At 39.3% G+C, this 18,230-nt stretch overlaps 1 protein-coding gene across 1 annotated transcript in view; it reads right to left on the bottom strand.

Moving 5' to 3' along the window:
- Positions 1-18,230, bottom strand: part of itfg1 (integrin alpha FG-GAP repeat containing 1) — a 365,012-nt gene that overhangs the window by 173,965 nt on the left and 172,817 nt on the right. The window lies entirely within an intron of this gene.

Here is an 18,230-nt window from a genome sequence, read left to right as displayed (position 1 = left end):
AACACAGACAAAACTGCTCCTAGGAAGAAAACACAGACAAAATTCTCTCTCATTCCGACACATGAAACAAAAACCTCAATGTAGGTCTCACTTAGACCTACATTTCATTCATTGACACCCTTCAGCAAAAATCAACAGGAAGTTGGCAATTACCCCTTCAAAACAAAAGTTTCCTAAAAATGTCATTTATGCCTCTTTGAGCTGTAATTTGACCCCCTTAAAATGCTTCAAAACTCACCAAACTGGACACACACATCAGGACTGGCGAAAATTGCGATCTATTAAAAAAACAAATCTCAAAATTGTGCTCTAGCGCCCCCTAGGAACAAAACACAGACAAAACTGCTCCAAGGAAGAAAACACAGACAAAATTCTCTCTACCACATTCCGACACATGAAACAAAAACCTCAATGTAGGTCTCACTTAGACCTATATTTCATTCATTGACATCCTTAAACAAAAATCAACAGGACGTTGGCAATTACCCCTTCAAAACAAAAGTTTTCTAAAAATGTCATTTATGCCTCTTGGAGCTGTAATTTGACCCCCTTAAAATGCTTCAAAACTCACCAAACTGGACAAGAATATCAGGACTGGCGAAAATTGTGATTTAATAAAAACAACAAACCCCAAAACTCAAAATTGCGCTCTAGTGCCCCGTAGGAATAAAACACAGACAAAACTGCTCCTAGGAAGAAAACACAGACAAAATTCTCTCTCATTCCGACACATGAAACAAAAACCTCAATGTAGGTCTCACTTAGACCTACATTTCATTCGTTGACATCCTTCAGCAAAAATCAACAGGAAGTTGGCATATACCCCTTCAAAACAAAAGTTTTATAAAAATGTGAAAGTTTACCTCCATGACGACCTCCTTTAGGAAATATCAACCAGCTAAAATGTGCCAAACATGGATAAGTGTAGAGATAATGTTTTGCATTTTCCCATCATGCATTGCAATGGATTCATATAAATGGGTGTATTTTTTATTTTTTTAAGGCACATTGATTTTACTTTTATAATATCCCCAAATTGTGTTACATTATTGTTATGCGTGACCACGTCTGTCGGCATTTGGTGTTGCACCATGACTAGGGAAGGTTGTTCCCTGAAAAATGCAACTACAAATTTAGACACAAAATACATTCTGCAAAACCCTATTGGTAGACTTGTTTTTTTAACACGTTAACAAATTATTTGGATATTTTATACTTATAAAAATAAATAAATACAAATAATAATAAATTAAAATATATTTTTTGTTACACTATCGAAAAAGAATGAATAAATACATATATATATAAATACATACCCATATATGTATATATATATATATATATGTATATGATAAATACAACTGTGTTTTACAGCAACAAAGAAAAGGTTGCACTGTACAGTTTTGAGCGGTTAAAGCAACCACATAAACGCCATTATCACCTCTCGCTTGCCATGAATTCTGTTCCACTGAGCAGCCGTCAGGGAGGACTCGTCCTGGTCCCACTGACAGGGTGCAAAAAGACATTTGCAGATCAAAGTTCATTTTAAGAAGTGAGGAGCTGGCAGCAACACAATTAGCCCGCAGCCGCCCGACTGTGAATTACAAGGAATGCACCAAGGGAACTATTAGATGGAAATGAAGCCTCACTATCAAGGAAGGGAGTCCACCATGTCCTGTCCCTGGGTAGAACCGGGTACTGAATCATGTCAAATCTAAGTTGGACATACAACTTAGACCCAAACACAACCCCCTTCTCCCCCCCCGCCCCAAAAAACCGCTCGTTTGCTGTATTTATTTAACCTCCAGGTGCATTATGATTGATTCTTCATCCAAATGAAAAGACACACACATCCCGGTGAGAGCAGACATTGTACAGTGAGTGATTGTCTTATTATATTTGTAATAAAGTTAAAGTAGCAATGACTGTCACACACACACAAACACTCGGGGCGGCATAGCTCGGTTGGTAGAGCGGCCGTGCCAGCAACTTGAGGGTTGCAGGTTCGATTCCCGCTTCCGCCATCCTAGTCACTGCCGTTGTGTCCTTGGGCAAGACACTTTACCCACCTGCTCCCAGTGCCACCCACACTGGTTTGAATGTAACTTAGATATTGGGTTTCACTATGTAAAGCGCTTTGAGTCACTAGAGAAAAGCGCTATATAATTCACTTCACTTCACTTCACTTCACACACACACACACATAGGAGGTGTGGCAAAATTATTCCCTGCATGTTGGGGATTCAACCCGGGGCCTCATCCTGTTCGTGACGCCAATTTTATGTACTCGAAAAGTCAGAATCGGTAACAGTTCGAGATGCTACCTCAGTAGAAGCATTTAAAACTCATCTGTATACTCCAGCCTTTAAATAGACTCCCTTTCTAGACCAGTTGATCTGCCGCTTCTTTTCTTTTTTCTCCTATGTCCCTTCTCCCTTGTGGAGGGGGTCCGGTCCGATGACCATGGATGAAGTACTGGCTGTCCAGAGTCGAGACCCAGGATGGACCGCTCGCCTGTGTATCGGTTGGGGACATCTCTGTGCTGCTGATCCGCCTCCGCTTGAGATGGTTTCCTGTGGACGGGGCTCTCGCTGCTGTCTTGGATCCGCTTTGAACTGAACTCTCGCGGCTGTGTTGGAGCCACTATGGATTGAACTTTCACAGTATCATGTTAGCTGCTGATCCGCCTCCGCTTGAGATGGTTTCCTGTGGACGGGACTCTCGCTGCTCTCTTGGATCCGCTTTGAACTGAACTCTCGCGGCTGTGTTGGAGCCACTATGGATTGAACTTTCACAGTATCATGTTAGACCCGCTCGACATCCATTGCTTTCGGACCCCTAGAGGGGGAGGGGGGGTTGCCCACATCTGAGGTCCTCTCCAAGGTTTCTCATAGTCAGCATTGTCACTGGCGTCCCACTGGATGTGAGTTTTCCTTGCCCTTTTGTGGGTTCTTCCGAGGATGTCGTAGTCGTAATGATTTGTGCAGTCCTTTGAGACATTTGTGATTTGGGGCTATATAAATAAACATTGATTGATTGATTGATAGGCGGACTAGAAGGAATTCCAGTACCTTAATGGTTAGTTCCAAAGCATAAAAAAGAAACAAACACGTGTTCTTGTCTTACATAAAGACTGTGAATGATGAACAAAATTCAAGTGGAAGAATTAAGCGCCCACAAACAAAGCGGAAGGAGGGTCTGGCCTACATGGGAAACCTGGGCGCGTCCTGCAGGGCCACAACAACAAGCGAGGCCATAAATCAAAGACTCAAGTATGAGGCGACATCTTTGCTGTTCTATTTTGGAACAGAGCGAGCAAGACGCCCCCCCCTCAGGATGCTGCCAGATGCCGGCGGTTTAACTATTCACCCACGTTAAACACAGAGCAGGTGCGCCGCTAATAGTGCTAACTGGCAGCAGAATGTTGGCGCCAGGTGACCAAAGCCTAATCAGTGGTCATTTCTGATAACCATCTGGTGCTGGAGTGTGAATAAGTGAGTACACAGTGAGTCATGCATGAAACATGTAGACCACGAGTGTCAAACTCTGGCCCGCCGTGTAATTTAAGTTGGCCCTTAAGGCAATATCAAATTAACATTAAAGCTGCAAGCAGCGTTGGTCGGGTCCGCCTTTGGCTGCTGCCCCCGAGACCCATTAGAAGACGCCTTGGAGCCACTATTTTGAGAATCTAATGCATTGTGAAAGTAATGCAGTTGTTGTATTGAAGTGAAAATATCAAACTTCCTGTTGATTTTTGCTAAAGTATGTTAATAATTAAAATGTAGGCCTAAGTGAGACCTACATAGTGTTTTTTGTTTCATGTCTCTCTGACATTCCTACCGGAAGTTACAAGCAGTTTTGTCTGTGTTTTCTTCCTAGGAGCAGTTTGTCCGTGTTGTATTCCTAGGGGGGCGGTAGAGCACAATTTTGAGTTTTGGGGTTTGGTTTTTTCATCAGATCGCAATTTTTGCCAGACCTGATGTGTGTGTCAAGTTTGGTGAGTTTAGAAGCATTTTAAGGGGGTCAAATAACAGCTCAAAGAGGCAAAAATGACATTTTTTAGGAGACTTTGCACAGGGGTTCTTTGAAGGCGCGTAAAATCAAAACCTGAGAACTTATCAAAACTCTGTTCTATACTTTTAATCAGAAGGGTTCAATCTCTCTCCTGTGCGAGTTTGAAGCCAAAACAACAAACGCACTCAGAGGAGATAATGTTTGAAGAAAGGTGACCGGTTTTTACAAAACTTTTGTTTTGAAGGGGGGATTGCAAACTTCCTGTTGATTTTTGTTGGGGGTTGTCAATATATGAAATGTAGGTCTAAGCGAGACCTACATAGAGGTTTTTGTTTCATGTCTCTCCGACATTCTTACCGGAAGTTACAAGCAGTTTTGTCTGTGTTTTCTTCCTAGGAGCAGTTTTTTCAGTGTTTTATTCAAAAATAGCGCTAGAGCGCAATTTTGAGTTTTGGGGTTTGGTTTTTTCATTAGATCGCAATATTCGCCAGTCCGTATGTGTGCGCCAAGTTTGGTGACTTTTGAAGCATTTTAAAGGGGTCAAATTACAGCGCAAAGAGGCAAAAATTGCTTTTTTTGCGCAAATGTTATTGTGAAGGGGTTTTTGCCAACTTCCTGTAGATTTTTGCTGAAAGAAGTGAGTGTATGAAAATTGGGTCTAAGTCAGACCTACATAGGAGTTTTTGTTTCATGTCGCTATGACATTCCCAACAGAAGTTACATGCAGTTTTGTCCGTCATTTTTTCCTAGGGGGCGCTAGAGTGCAATTTTCATTTTGGGGGATTGGTTGCTTAATATGTTGGGAAGGTTTGCTATACCGACGTGTGTGTCAAATTTGGTGAGTTTTGAAGCATGTTAAGGGGGTCAAATTACAGCGCGTAGGTGCGGAATAATAATAAAACACAGCAGTTTCAATAGGGTCCTTGGCCCATGGCAAAGGACTCCACAGGAGTCCTTTGCCATGGGCCAAGGACCCTAATTAGAGCTGGCCCGCTGGTGTTATACAGCAGTGGTGCCGCTCTAACACCGCATTCACCGCTAATACTCTTACTTGCCAACCCTCCCGATTTCCCCAGAAGACTCCCGAATTTCAGTGCCCCTTTCGAAAATCTCCCGGGGGCGACCATTCTCCCGAATTTCTCCCCATTTCCACCCGGACAACAATATTGAGGACCCCGCCTTTATCGTACTCTACAACCTGTCGTCATGTCCTATTTTCCTCCCTACAAACAGCGTGCCTGCCCAGTCACATAATATATACGGCTTTTACGCACAGAAATGAATGCGAGGCATACTAGGTCAACACCCATATTGAAGGTGGCCGTGTAAAACAACGTTAACACTGTTCCAAATATGCGCCACACCGTGAACCCACACCAAACAAGAATGACAAACACATTTCGGGAGAACATTCGCAACATAAACACAACGGAACAAATTCCCAGAACCCCCTTGCAGCACTAACTCTTCCGGGACGCTACACTATACACCCCCCGCTACCACCATTTTTTTAAATTTCATTTTATTTAAATATACCATTGATATTCTTTCGTTTGTTTTTTGAAAGTTGATGTCGTACTGTTAAGTTATGTAAGCGTGGCTTGTTTTATATTCGGTGTTAAAACAAATCAGTTTAGCAAACTGGGCAATAATTAACGTTTTTATTCTTGCACTTTTTCCGGCTACTTGAATGCTCATTATTGTTATTTTATTTTCACATGTATTATTAGCCTTTGGAAAAAGTTTATTTTGATACTTATCTCAGAGGGCTGCAAATAGAAAAGAGGCATTACATTTTTATTCAAATTTTATTTGATATGCCATTGATATTTTTTAATTATTAGGGTCCTTGGCCCATGGCAAAGGACTCCATTAGGGTCCTTGGCCCATGGCAAAGGACTCCACAGGAGTCCTTTGCCATGGGCCAAGGACCCTATTGAAACTGCTGTGTTTTATTATTATTCCGCACCTACGCGCTGTAATTTGACCCCCTTAACATGCTTCAAAACTCACCAAATTTGACACACACGTCGGTATAGCAAACCTTTCCAACATATTAAGCAACCAATCCCCCAAAATGAAAATTGCGCTCTAGCACCCCCTAGGGAAAAATTACAGACAAAACTGCATGTAACTTCTGTTAGGAATGTCATAGCGACATGAAACAAAAACTCCTATGTAGGTCTGACCTAGACCCAATTTTCATACACTCACTTCTTTCAGCAAAAATCTACAGCAAGTTGGCAAAAACCCCTTCAAAATAAAATTTTCGCAAAAAATGCAATTTTTGCCTCTTTGCGCTGTAATTTGACCCCTTTAAAATGCTTCAAAAGTCACCAAACTTGGCGCACACATAAGGACTGGCGAATATTGCGATCTAATGAAAAAACCAAACCCCAAAACTCAAAATTGCGCTCTAGCGCTATTTTTGAATAAAACACTGAAAAAACTGCTCCTAGGAAGAAAACACAGACACAACTGCTTGTGACTTCCGGTAAGAATGTTGGAGAGACATGAAACAAAAACCTCTACGTAGGTCTCGCTTAGACCTACATTTCATAGATTGACAACCCCCAACAAAAATCAACAGGAAGTTTGCAATCCCCCCTTCAAAACAAAAGTTGTGTAAAAACCGGTCACCTTTCTTCAAACATTATCTCCTCTGAGTGGGTTTGTTGTTTTGGCTTCAAACTCGCACAGGAGAGAGATTGAACCCTTCTGATTAAAATTATAGAACAGAGTTTTGATAAGTTCTCAGGTTTTGATTTTATGCGCCTTCAAATAACCCCTGTGCAAAGTCTCCTAAAAAATGTCATTTTTGCCTCTTTGAGCTGTTATTTGACCCCCTTAAAATGCTTCTAAACTCACCAAACTTGACACACATATCAGGTCTGGCAAAAATTGCGATCTGATGAAAAAACCTAACCTCAAAACTCAAAATTGCGCTCTACCGCCCACCTAAGAATACAACACGGACAAACTGCTCCTAAAAAGAAAACACAGACAAAACTGCTTGTAACTTCTGGTAGGAATGTCAGAGAGACATGAAATAAAAAAACAATATGTAGGTCTCACTTAGACCTACATTTTAATAATTAACATACTTTAGCAAAAATCAACAGGAAGTTTGGTATTTTCACTTCAATACAACAACTGCATTACTTTCACAATGCATTAGATTCTCAAAATAGTGGCTCCAAGGCGTCTTCTACCGCTTATCCGGCCGTGGGTCTCGGGGGCAGCAGCCAAAGGCGGACCCGACCAACGCTGCTTGCAGATTTAATTATTATTTGAAACTCGATTTTGCATGTCACTATAAAGTTATATAAGCCTTGCTTGTTCAATATTCAATGCAAAACTTGTTTAGGTCCTATTAAAAGGTTCATTTGTTCAATTTTGGCCCGCGGCTTTGTTCAGTTTTTAAATTTTGGCCCACTCTGTATTTGAGTTTGACACCTTTGATGTAGACTATCTACAAACCCTGTTTCCATATGAGTTGAGAAATTGTGTTAGATGTAAATATAAACAGAATACAATGAATTGCAAATCCTTTTCAAGCCATATTCAGTTGAATATGCTACAAAGACAACATATTTGATGTTCAAACTCATAAACTATATATATTTTTTTGCAAATAATAATTAACTTAGAATTTCATGGCTGCAACAAGTGCCAAAGTAGTTGGGAAAGGGCATGTTCACCTCTGTGTTACATCACCTTTTCTTTGAACAACACTCAATAAACGTTTGGGAACTGAGGAAACTAATTGTTGAAGCTTTGAAAGTGGAATTCTTTCCCATTCTTGTTTTATGTAGAGCTTCAGTCCTTCAACAGTCCGGGGTCTCCGCTGTCCTATTTTACGCTTCACACATTTTCCATGGGAGACAGGTCTGGACTGCAGTCGGGCCAGGAAAGTACCTGCACTCTTTTTTTACGAAGCCATGCTGTTGTAACACGTGCTGAGTGTGGCTTGGCATTGTGCAGCTAGTGGGTCCATTTGCACGACTTCTGTTTTGTTTGATCAGCCGTTTTACTGCCCTGTTACAGACACCGTTTTGAAACAATTAAGGTACGTAAATAAACATTTAAAGAACATTTCTGTTTTTTCAAAACACATATATATGCGACTTATAGTCGGGTGCGGCTAATGTATGGAAAAATATTTAATTTTTTAAAGTGTAGTGGGTGTGGCTTATATAGCAGTGCGCTCTATAGTCCGGAAAATACGGTAGCTCAGTTATTGTGTCTTAGCTTTACTAGCGCAGGTAGTGACGGACATAAGGTAGCATTATGTAATACAACTAAATAACAGGGATGTTTTAAAAAAAAAGCATCATTAGCATTAGCTAATGCGCTAACACATTTACAAAGTGTCTTATTATTTGGTGAATTCACCAAAACGTCACCGTGGAGTTTTTGAGTCTGTTTAGCTGATTGGAGAGCGAGCTAGTGCAGCTAGTGGGTCCATGAGCATGACTTCTGTTTTGTTTGATCAGCCGTTTTACTGCCCTGTTACGGACACCGTTTTGAAACAATTAAGGTACGTAAATAAACATTTAAAGAACATTTCTGTTTTTTCAAAACATATATATATGCGACTTATAGTCGGGTGCGGCTAATGTATGGAAAAATATTTTATTTTTTAAAGTGTAGTGGGTGTGGCTTATATAGCAGTGCGCTCTATAGTCCGGAAAATACGGTAGCTCAGTTATTGTATCTTAGCTTTACTAGCGCAGGTAGTGACGGACATAAGGTAGCATTATGTAATACAACTAAATAACAGGGATGTTTTAAAAAAAAAGCATCATTAGCATTAGCTAATGCGCTAACACATTTACAAAGTGTCTTATTATTTGGTGAATTCACCAAAACGTCACCGTGGAGTTTTTGAGTCTGTTTAGCTGATTGGAGAGCGAGCTAGTGCAGCTAGTGGGTCCATGAGCATGACTTCTGTTTTGTTTGATCAGCCGTTTTACTGCCCTGTTACGGACACCGTTTTGAAACAATTAAGGTACGTAAATAAAAATTTTAAGAAAACTTCTGTTTTTCCACAACGTATATACTGTATCTGCGACTTATATATGGAAAAACATTTTCTTTTCGAAATGTTTAATCCCGGCCAATCGTTGCGTCCGTATTGGGGACATGTGACCACGGCAAGTGAGTGTGTTACGGTTAAAAAGTCGCTCCGTGCGGGCGTTCAGCGCTCAAATGTCAATATATGAAGCGGTAAGATCCAAATGGCCTACTTAATGGAGATGAAGAAGATGATGGGATTTGCGGCTCACGAGGTAATCTGATAACTTTAATGGCCGGGAGGGGAAGCGGGGGTTTGAACACGCCGCCTGCAAATGATCATTTCTTATTTTGAAGGCAAACAGGCGACATTAGAACCACACGGGGCACAGCTTCCCTCACAGGAGAGCCTTCCTCGCTTCATTAGGCCAAGAAATTAAAACGCGGGGCCCGCCAGCCGAGGAGGCGGACAGGATGGCGCTGCTGGAGTTTAGGGGTTAATGTGGGGGGGGGGGGGGGGGGGGGGGGTGTTGCTTTTACGAGCGTGACCGTGATGTTGGACACCGCCGCTGAGCAGAGGACGGGGCGGCGTGTCGGATGCCCGACGTGACTCATCGGACAAAACACAGTCGGGCCCCACCAAGTTTTCACAAACAGATCCATAGAACGGTGTTTTTCAACCACTGTGCCGCGGCACACTAGTGTCCCGTGAGATACTGTCTGGATTACCCTGTTAGATGTCCTTGAATTGCCGCCGGGGCGCTAATTAGTTTAAAACCTCTTCTCACTCCGGCACTTACCAAAGGCATGCGCTTAAAAATTTGAGTGTGATGTAAGGATACCATCATGAAAAGCACATTTATAAAAAAAAACAACGTTATTAAGGTCTTACTTTTACTTATAAATGATAAATGGGTTGTACTTGTATAGCGCTTTTCTACCTTCAAGGTACTCAAAGCGCTTTGACACTACTTCCACATTCACACACACATTCACACACTGATGGAGGGAGCTGCCATGCAAGGCGCCAACCAGCACCCATCAGGAGCAAGGGTGAAGTGTCTTGCTCAGGACACAACGGACGTGACGAAGTTGGTACTAGGTGGGATTTGAACCAGGGACCCTCGGGTTGCGCACGGCCACTCTCCCACTGCGCCACGCCGTATAAATGAAGTCCATGCGCAGCTCCTTCTGATCAAAAGCATGGATAACTTCTTTATAGAAGTCTTCCTTATCTTTCTTCAGGTTTAAAAAGTCTCTCTGTCTCGATGGAGATCTTCCTTTATTAGTGAAGTGAATTATATTTATATAGCGCTTTTCTCTAGTGACTCAAAGCGATTTTTACATAGTGAAACCCGATATCTGAGTTACATTTAAACCAGTGTGGGTAAAGTGTCTTGCCCAAGGACCCAACGGCAGTGACTAGGATGGCGGAAGCGGGAATCGAACCTGCAACCCTCAAGTTGCCGGCACGGCCGCTCTACCAACCGAGCTATGCTGCCCCACTTTCGATTGAAAGTCCAGGTTAGAAAACGGTCTTATTTTAGATATGTAATCCTCCATGTTAAAAGTGCAAGCGAGAGGAAAAAAATAAAGGAGCTGCTTGTTGTCACTTCTTCTGCAGCCGAGTAGTCGCAAGAAGGATCACTAGCGCCCTCTACCACCAGGAGGCGGGAGTCAGTTCATGACTCATATTTGACACACGCAGCTACGGTATGTTAATAAAACATAGCTGCTTACTGTTTCTTTTTAGCATATTCAATAGCTTGGAGCTTAAATGCTACTGATTAGCTCTTAATCTTCTTCCCTTTATGCGATTTCAAAAAATTGAAATCAGCCTCCTCCATTTTGAAAATGATGACAGGGGAAGTGTCACTCGTGACGTGACGAGTTTGACCCTGTGGAAATTCTAGACATGCGCTAATAAAAATTATATTTTGCGAAACCAGTTTGCTAGGCAGGCGCATGCTATATACTCGGCGGCAACTCAAGGAAATACAATATGTAATTTCACCGAAGTGGCGACTTGTCCAGCGTGGAGCCCGCCTTCCACCTAAATGCAGCTGAGATAGGCCCCAGGACCCCAAAAGGGAGAAGCGGTAGGAAATGGATGGATGGGTTACAAATACTTTTTTGCAAACCAGTAATTATAATTCACAAATGTGCCGTTGTTGACTGTCTACATGACAATCAACAATGTCCACACAAATAAAGATAAAAAAACAACCAAACTATTCTTGATTGCTAAAACAAAACAGGTGTCAAGGAAGACATGAAACTGCTACATTAAAATACCAGAAAAAAGAAAAGAAAAGGCCACCAAAATAGGAGCGCAAGACAAGAAGTAAAACACGACACACAGGAAAACAGCAACAAACTCAAAAATAACGAAACTAAAACTGAAACTGGCTGCAAAGTAAACAAAAACAGAATGCTGGACGACAGCAAAGACTTACTGTGGAGCAAAGACCATGTACATCCGAACATGACATGACAATCAACAATATCCCCACAATTAAGGATAAAAACAACTGAAAAATTCTTGATCGCTAAAACAAAGCAGGTGTGGGGAATAGCAGTCAAGAAAGACAGGAAACTGCTACAGGAAAATACCAGAAAAAAAGAGAAAAAGCCACCAAAATAGGAGCGCAAAACAAGAAGTAAAACACGACACACAGGAAAACAGCAACCAACTCAAAATAACGAAACTAAAACGGAAACAAAACCAGAATGCTGGACAACAGCAAAGACTTAAATAAAATAAATAAAAAAAAAAAAAAAAAGGCTGAATGCGTCAAATTTGCCAAATATTTTCGCCGATAATTAGTCCATTTCCAGGTTAAAGATAGAACAACTTCCTGTGACTTTGAATTCTCACATGATGTTGGTGATGCTAACATGCTAGCTACTTAGCATTGTAACCAAATGGTGGGGAAATGCGAGGAATACAGAAAAAGTAATAATCATGATAAAAGTAATAAGTTTCCTTTTCGTTATCCATCTCTGTTGATTGAACGACGGAACATGAAACTGGTGGCGCTCCCCTATCGAGCCCACGCTCCGAGCGGTGTGGACGGAGGCTTGCCGAGCGACTCGATTTCTGCAGCAGCGAAAAATAAACAACACAGGACCGGAGAAGACCCCAGTAGAAGAAGAACAAAAACTGGATTAACCGGCCCCAAAGCAGTGGATACGTACTGTAGGCGACCAGCACTGCAGGAGGGAATGAAAGCGGGGTTTTCCAATAAATTATCATCTTCTTGTGGCTTTGAATCCTCACATGATGTTGGTGACTTCAAACAGCGTCAGCTCTGTGGACCGGGGTCCTTCCAAGTCCAAACCATGGGCGGGTTTTCAAAAGAAAGAGGATACTGCGGGCAGTAAAAATATTCCGATATCAGCACTCGGCTGTCCTCAGTCCCTTTTTCAAACATAGCAGATGTAGTGGACTGGGATGAATGGTCGGAAAAGGGGGACATGAAACCCTCATATGCAAAAAAATACAAAAAAAGGGAATTGAAAGAGAAAGAAAGTCGTTGAAGTGGAAATGATGAGTGACTTTCAGGACGACCTTGAGTCGCTCTTGGACTTTCCACTTCATCCTCTTCTCCGTCTGCCGGAAACTTCTTTGTCAATCCCGCGGTTTTAGACGGTTTTAAAAGTATTATAATGAAGACAACACATAATGTAAGTGTCTATATTAGCCTACTATCAAAATGAATTTAAAAGTCTTACATAAGTGTTATAATGAAGACAACACATGATGTAAGTGTCTATATTAGCCTACTATCAAAATGACTTTAAAAGTCTTATATAAGTGTTATAATGAAGACAACACATGATGTAAGTGTCTATATTAGCCTACTATCAAAATGAATTTAAAAGTCTTACATAAGTGTTATAATGAAGACAACACATGATGTAAGTGTCTATATTAGCCTACTATCAAAATGAATTTAAAAGTCTTACATAAGTGTTATAATGAAGACAACACATAATGTAAGTGTCTATATTAGCCTACTATCAAAATGAATTTAAAAGTCTTACATAAGTGTTATAATGAAGACAACACATGATGTAAGTGTCTATATTAGCCTACTATCAAAATGACTTTAAAAGTCTTATATAAGTGTTATAATGAAGACAACACATGGTGTAAGTGTCTATATTAGCCTACTATCAAAATGACTTTATAAGTCTTATATAAGTGTTATAATGAAGACAACACATGATGTAAGTGTCTATATTAGCCTACTATCAAAATGACTTTCAAAGTCTTACATAAGTGTTATAATGAAGACAACACATGGTGTAAGTGTCTATATTAGCCTACTATCAAAAGGACTTTAAAAGTCTTATATAAGTGTTATAATGAAGACAACACATGATGTAAGTGTCTATATTAGCCTACTATCAAAACGACTTTATAAGTCTTGTATAAGTGTTATAATGAAGACAACACATGATGTGTCTATATCAGCCTACTATTAAAATGACTTAAAAGTCTTACATAAGTGCAATAATGAAGACAACACATGATGTAAGTGTCTATATTAGCCTACTATCAAAACTACTTTATAAGTCTTATATAAGTGTTATAATGAAGACAACACATGATGTAAGTGTCTATATTTGCCTACTATCAAAATGACTTTAAAAGTCTTATATAAGTGTTATAATGAAGACAACACATGATGTAAGTGTCTATATTAGCCTACTATCAAAATGACTTTAAAAGTCTTATATAAGTGTTATAATGAAGACAACACATGATGTAAGTGTCTATATTAGCCTACTATCAAAATGAATTTAAAAGTCTTATATAAGTGTTATAATGAAGACAACACATGATGTAAGTATCTATATTAGCCTACTATCAAAACGACTTTATAAGTCTTATATAAGTGTTATAATGAAGACAACACATGATGTAAGTGTCTATATTAGCCTACTATCAAAACGACTTTATAAGTCTTATATAAGTGTTATAATGAAGACAACACATGATGTAAGTGTCTATATTAGCCTACTATCAAAATGAATTTAAAAGTCTTATATAAGTGTTATAATGAAGACAACACATGATGTAAGTATCTATATTAGCCTACTATCAAAACGACTTTATAAGTCTTATATAAGTGTTATAATGAAGACAACACATGATGTAAGTGTCTATATTAGCCTACTATCAAAATGACTTTCAAAGTCTTACATAAGTGTTATAATGAAGACAACACATGATGTAAGTGTCTATATTAGCCTACTATCAAAACGACTTTATAAGTCTTATATAAGTGTTATAATGAAGACAACACATGATGTAAGTGTCTATATTAGCCTACTATCAAAACGACTTTATAAGTCTTATATAAGTGTTATAATGAAGACAACACATGATGTAAGTGTCTATATTAGCCTACTATCAAAATGACTTTAAAAGTCTTATATAAGTGTTATAATGAAGACAACACATGATGTAAGTGTCTATATTAGCCTACTATCAAAACGACTTTATAAGTCTTATATAAGTGTTATAATGAAGACAACACATGATGTAAGTGTCTATATTAGCCTACTATCAAAATGACTTTAAAAGTCTTATATAAGTGTTATAATGAAGACAACACATGATGTAAGTGTCTATATTAGCCTACTATCAAAACGACTTTATAAGTCTTATATAAGTGTTATAATGAAGACAACACATGATGTAAGTGTCTATATTAGCCTACTATCAAAATGACTTTAAAAGTCTTATATAAGTGTTATAATGAAGACAACACATGATGTAAGTGTCTATATTAGCCTACTATCAAAACGACTTTATAAGTCTTATATAAGTGTTATAATGAAGACAACACATGATGTAAGTGTCTATATTAGCCTACTATCAAAATGAATTTAAAAGTCTTACATAAGCGTTATAATGAAGACAACACATGACGTAAGTGTCTATATTAGCCTACTATCAAAATGAATTTAAAAGTCTTATATAAGTGTTATAAAGAAGACAACACATGTTGTAAGTGTCTATATTAGCCTACTATCAAAATGACTTTAAAAGTCTTATATAAGTGTTATAATGAAGACAACACATGATGTAAGTGTCTATATTAGCCTACTATCAAAACGACTTTATAAGTCTTATATAAGTGTTATAATGAAGACAACACATGATGTAAGTGTCTATATTAGCCTACTATCAAAATGACTTTAAAAGTCTTATATAAGTGTTATAATGAAGACAACACATGATGTAAGTGTCTATATTAGCCTACTATCAAAATTACTTTAAAAGTCTTATATAAGTGTTATAATGAAGGCAACACATGATGTAAGTGTCTATATTAGCCTACTATCAAAATTACTTTAAAAGTCTTATATAAGTGTTATAATGAAGGCAACACATGATGTAAGTGTCTATATTAGCCTACTATCAAAATGACTTTAAAAGTCTTATATAAGTGTTATAATGAAGACAACACATGATGTAAGTGTCTAAATTAGATATGTTAGCCTACTATCAAAATTTCTTGATAGTAGGCTAACATGATGTACGGGTCTACATTAGCCTACTATCAAAACGACTATGTGTCGCAGGCTGACGTAAATCTTTGTTGACAAAATTGTCAAAATTTTGTAAGCACTGTAACTTTTGCTGTGGTCTGGAAAAAAAATGGTAAAGTTTGCTGTGGTCTGGAACAACATGGCACACAAACGACTATCAGAAATTCCGCCAACATTACATACTGATAATGTGTCATGAGACATGCAAATGAGCATAAATATACCAACAAACGAGGCATAATGATGCAAAATGCAGAATCAGCTAGCCTAAATAGCATGTTAGCATGGATTAGCTTGCAGTCATGCACTGGGCAAATATGTCCGATTAGCACTCCACACATGTCAATAACATCAACAAAGCTCCCCTTCGCGCACAGTACAAAATGTTTGGTAGACAAAATGAGACAAATAAGTGGCATTGAACATGATTTTCTGGGGCAGCGTCGGAGAAAGTTATACATCACAGTTCGCACAGCTATGGAGAGTTCAAGGACCGTCAAAATGAATCTTGAGCCGGGGGTCGGGTTCTACAGTAGAGAACCGTACAGTACAGTACAGTATATAGAGTAGTGCCTGTAGGCATGGGGTCTTTAATCTCATTATTCCAAGTGATTTGAGTTGACAGGACAGAAAAGTGCAGAAGAAGATCAATAAGGTGGTCGACTGCATGAGAAGTCACGCCGGTGACGGATGGTCCACGGAGCGAGCCCATATGTCTGAGTGTCAGCGGGGGCCCACCTTCTGTCAGAGTCACCTGTCTAGACCTCTAACCGGGCCGATGGGGGCGGGGCTTGTATGGCTTCACACTGGCTGCCCTTTGCCTGTCTCGCCAGAAACGGCGGGCAGCTGGCTGGGATTTTGGCGGGGGTGTGGACACGCTGCGGGTGACGGATGTGTGTTGGCTGGGGCTCACACCTACACACTCAGACCAGACCAGCACTTAAGACGAGGACTTTGGTTTTCATAGTGGATCTTTGGAACCAGCATCTCTCTGGTATGCCAAATAGAACAAATCTCTCCGGTATGCCAAATTAAACATATTTCTCCGGTATGCCAAATAGAACAAATCTCTCCGGTATGCCAAATTAAACACATTTCTCCGGTATTCCAAATAGAACAAATCTCTCCGGTATGCCAAATTAAACAAATCTCTCCGGTATTCCAGATAGAACAAACCTCTTTGGTATGGAAAAATAGAACAAATGTCTCCGGTATTCCAAATAGAACAAATCTCTCCGGTATGCCAAATTAAACAAATTTCTCTGGTATGGCAAATAGAACAAATTGCTCCGGTTGGCAAAAATAGAACAAATCTCTCGGTATAAAAAACTAGAACAAATATCTACAGTACGCCTAATAGCACTAATCTCTCCGGTATGCCAAATTAAAGAAATTTTTCCGGTATGCCAAATAGAACAAACCTCTCTGGTATGGAAAAATAGAACAAATCTCTCAGGTATGTCAATTAGAATACATATCTCTGGTATTCCAAATAGAACAAATTTCTCCGGTATGCCAAATAGAACAAATCTCTCCGGTATGCCAAATTAAACACATTTCTCCGGTATGCCAAATAGAACAAACCTCTCTGGTATGGAAAAATAGAACAAATGTCTCCGGTATTCCAAATAGAACAAATTTCTCCGGTATGCCAAATAGAACAAACCTCTCTGGTATAGAAAAATAGTACAAATGTCTCCGGTATTCCAAATAGAACAAATCTCTCCGGTATGCCAAATTAAACAAATTTCTCTGGTATGGCAAATAGAACAAATTGCTCCGGTTGGCAAAAATAGAACAAATCTCTCGGTATAAAAAACTAGAACAAATATCTCCAGTACGCCAAATAGAACAAATCTCTCTGGTATGCCAAATTAAAGAAATTTTTCCGGTATGCCAAATAGAACAAACCTCTCTGGTATGGAAAAATAGAACAAATGTCTCCGGTATTCCAAATAGAACAAATTTCTCCGGTATGCCAAATAGAACAAACCTCTCTGGTATAGAAAAATAGTACAAATGTCTCCGGTATTCCAAATAGAACAAATCTCTCCGGTATGCCAAATTAAACAAATTTCTCTGGTATGGCAAATAGAACAAATTGCTCCGGTTGGCAAAAATAGAACAAATCTCTCGGTATAAAAAACTAGAACAAATATCTACAGTACGCCTAATAGCACAAATCTCTCTGGTATGCCAAATTAAAGAAATGTTTCCGGTATGCCAAATAGAACAAACCTCTCTGGTATGGAAAAATAGAACAAATCTCTCAGGTATGTCAATTAGAATACATATCTCTGGTATTCCAAATAGAACAAATTTCTCCGGTATGCCAAATAGAACAAATCTCTCCGGTATGCCAAATTAAACACATTTCTCCGGTATGCCAAATAGAACAAACCTCTCTGGTATGGAAAAATAGAACAAATGTCTCCGGTATTCCAAATAGAACAAATTTCTCCGGTATGCCAAATAGAACAAACCCCTCTGGTATAGAAAAATAGTACAAATGTCTCCGGTATTCCAAATAGAACAAATCTCTCCGGTATGCCAAATTAAACAAATTTCTCTGGTATGGCAAATAGAACAAATTGCTCCGGTTGGCAAAAATAGAACAAATCTCTCGGTACAAA

The sequence above is a fragment of the Nerophis ophidion genome, linkage group LG02 (assembly GCF_033978795.1).
Source record: "Nerophis ophidion isolate RoL-2023_Sa linkage group LG02, RoL_Noph_v1.0, whole genome shotgun sequence".
NCBI lineage: Eukaryota > Metazoa > Chordata > Actinopteri > Syngnathiformes > Syngnathidae > Nerophis > Nerophis ophidion.
The sequence above is the reverse complement of the archived record's forward strand: the minus strand, read 5'-3'. Positions and strand labels throughout refer to the sequence as shown.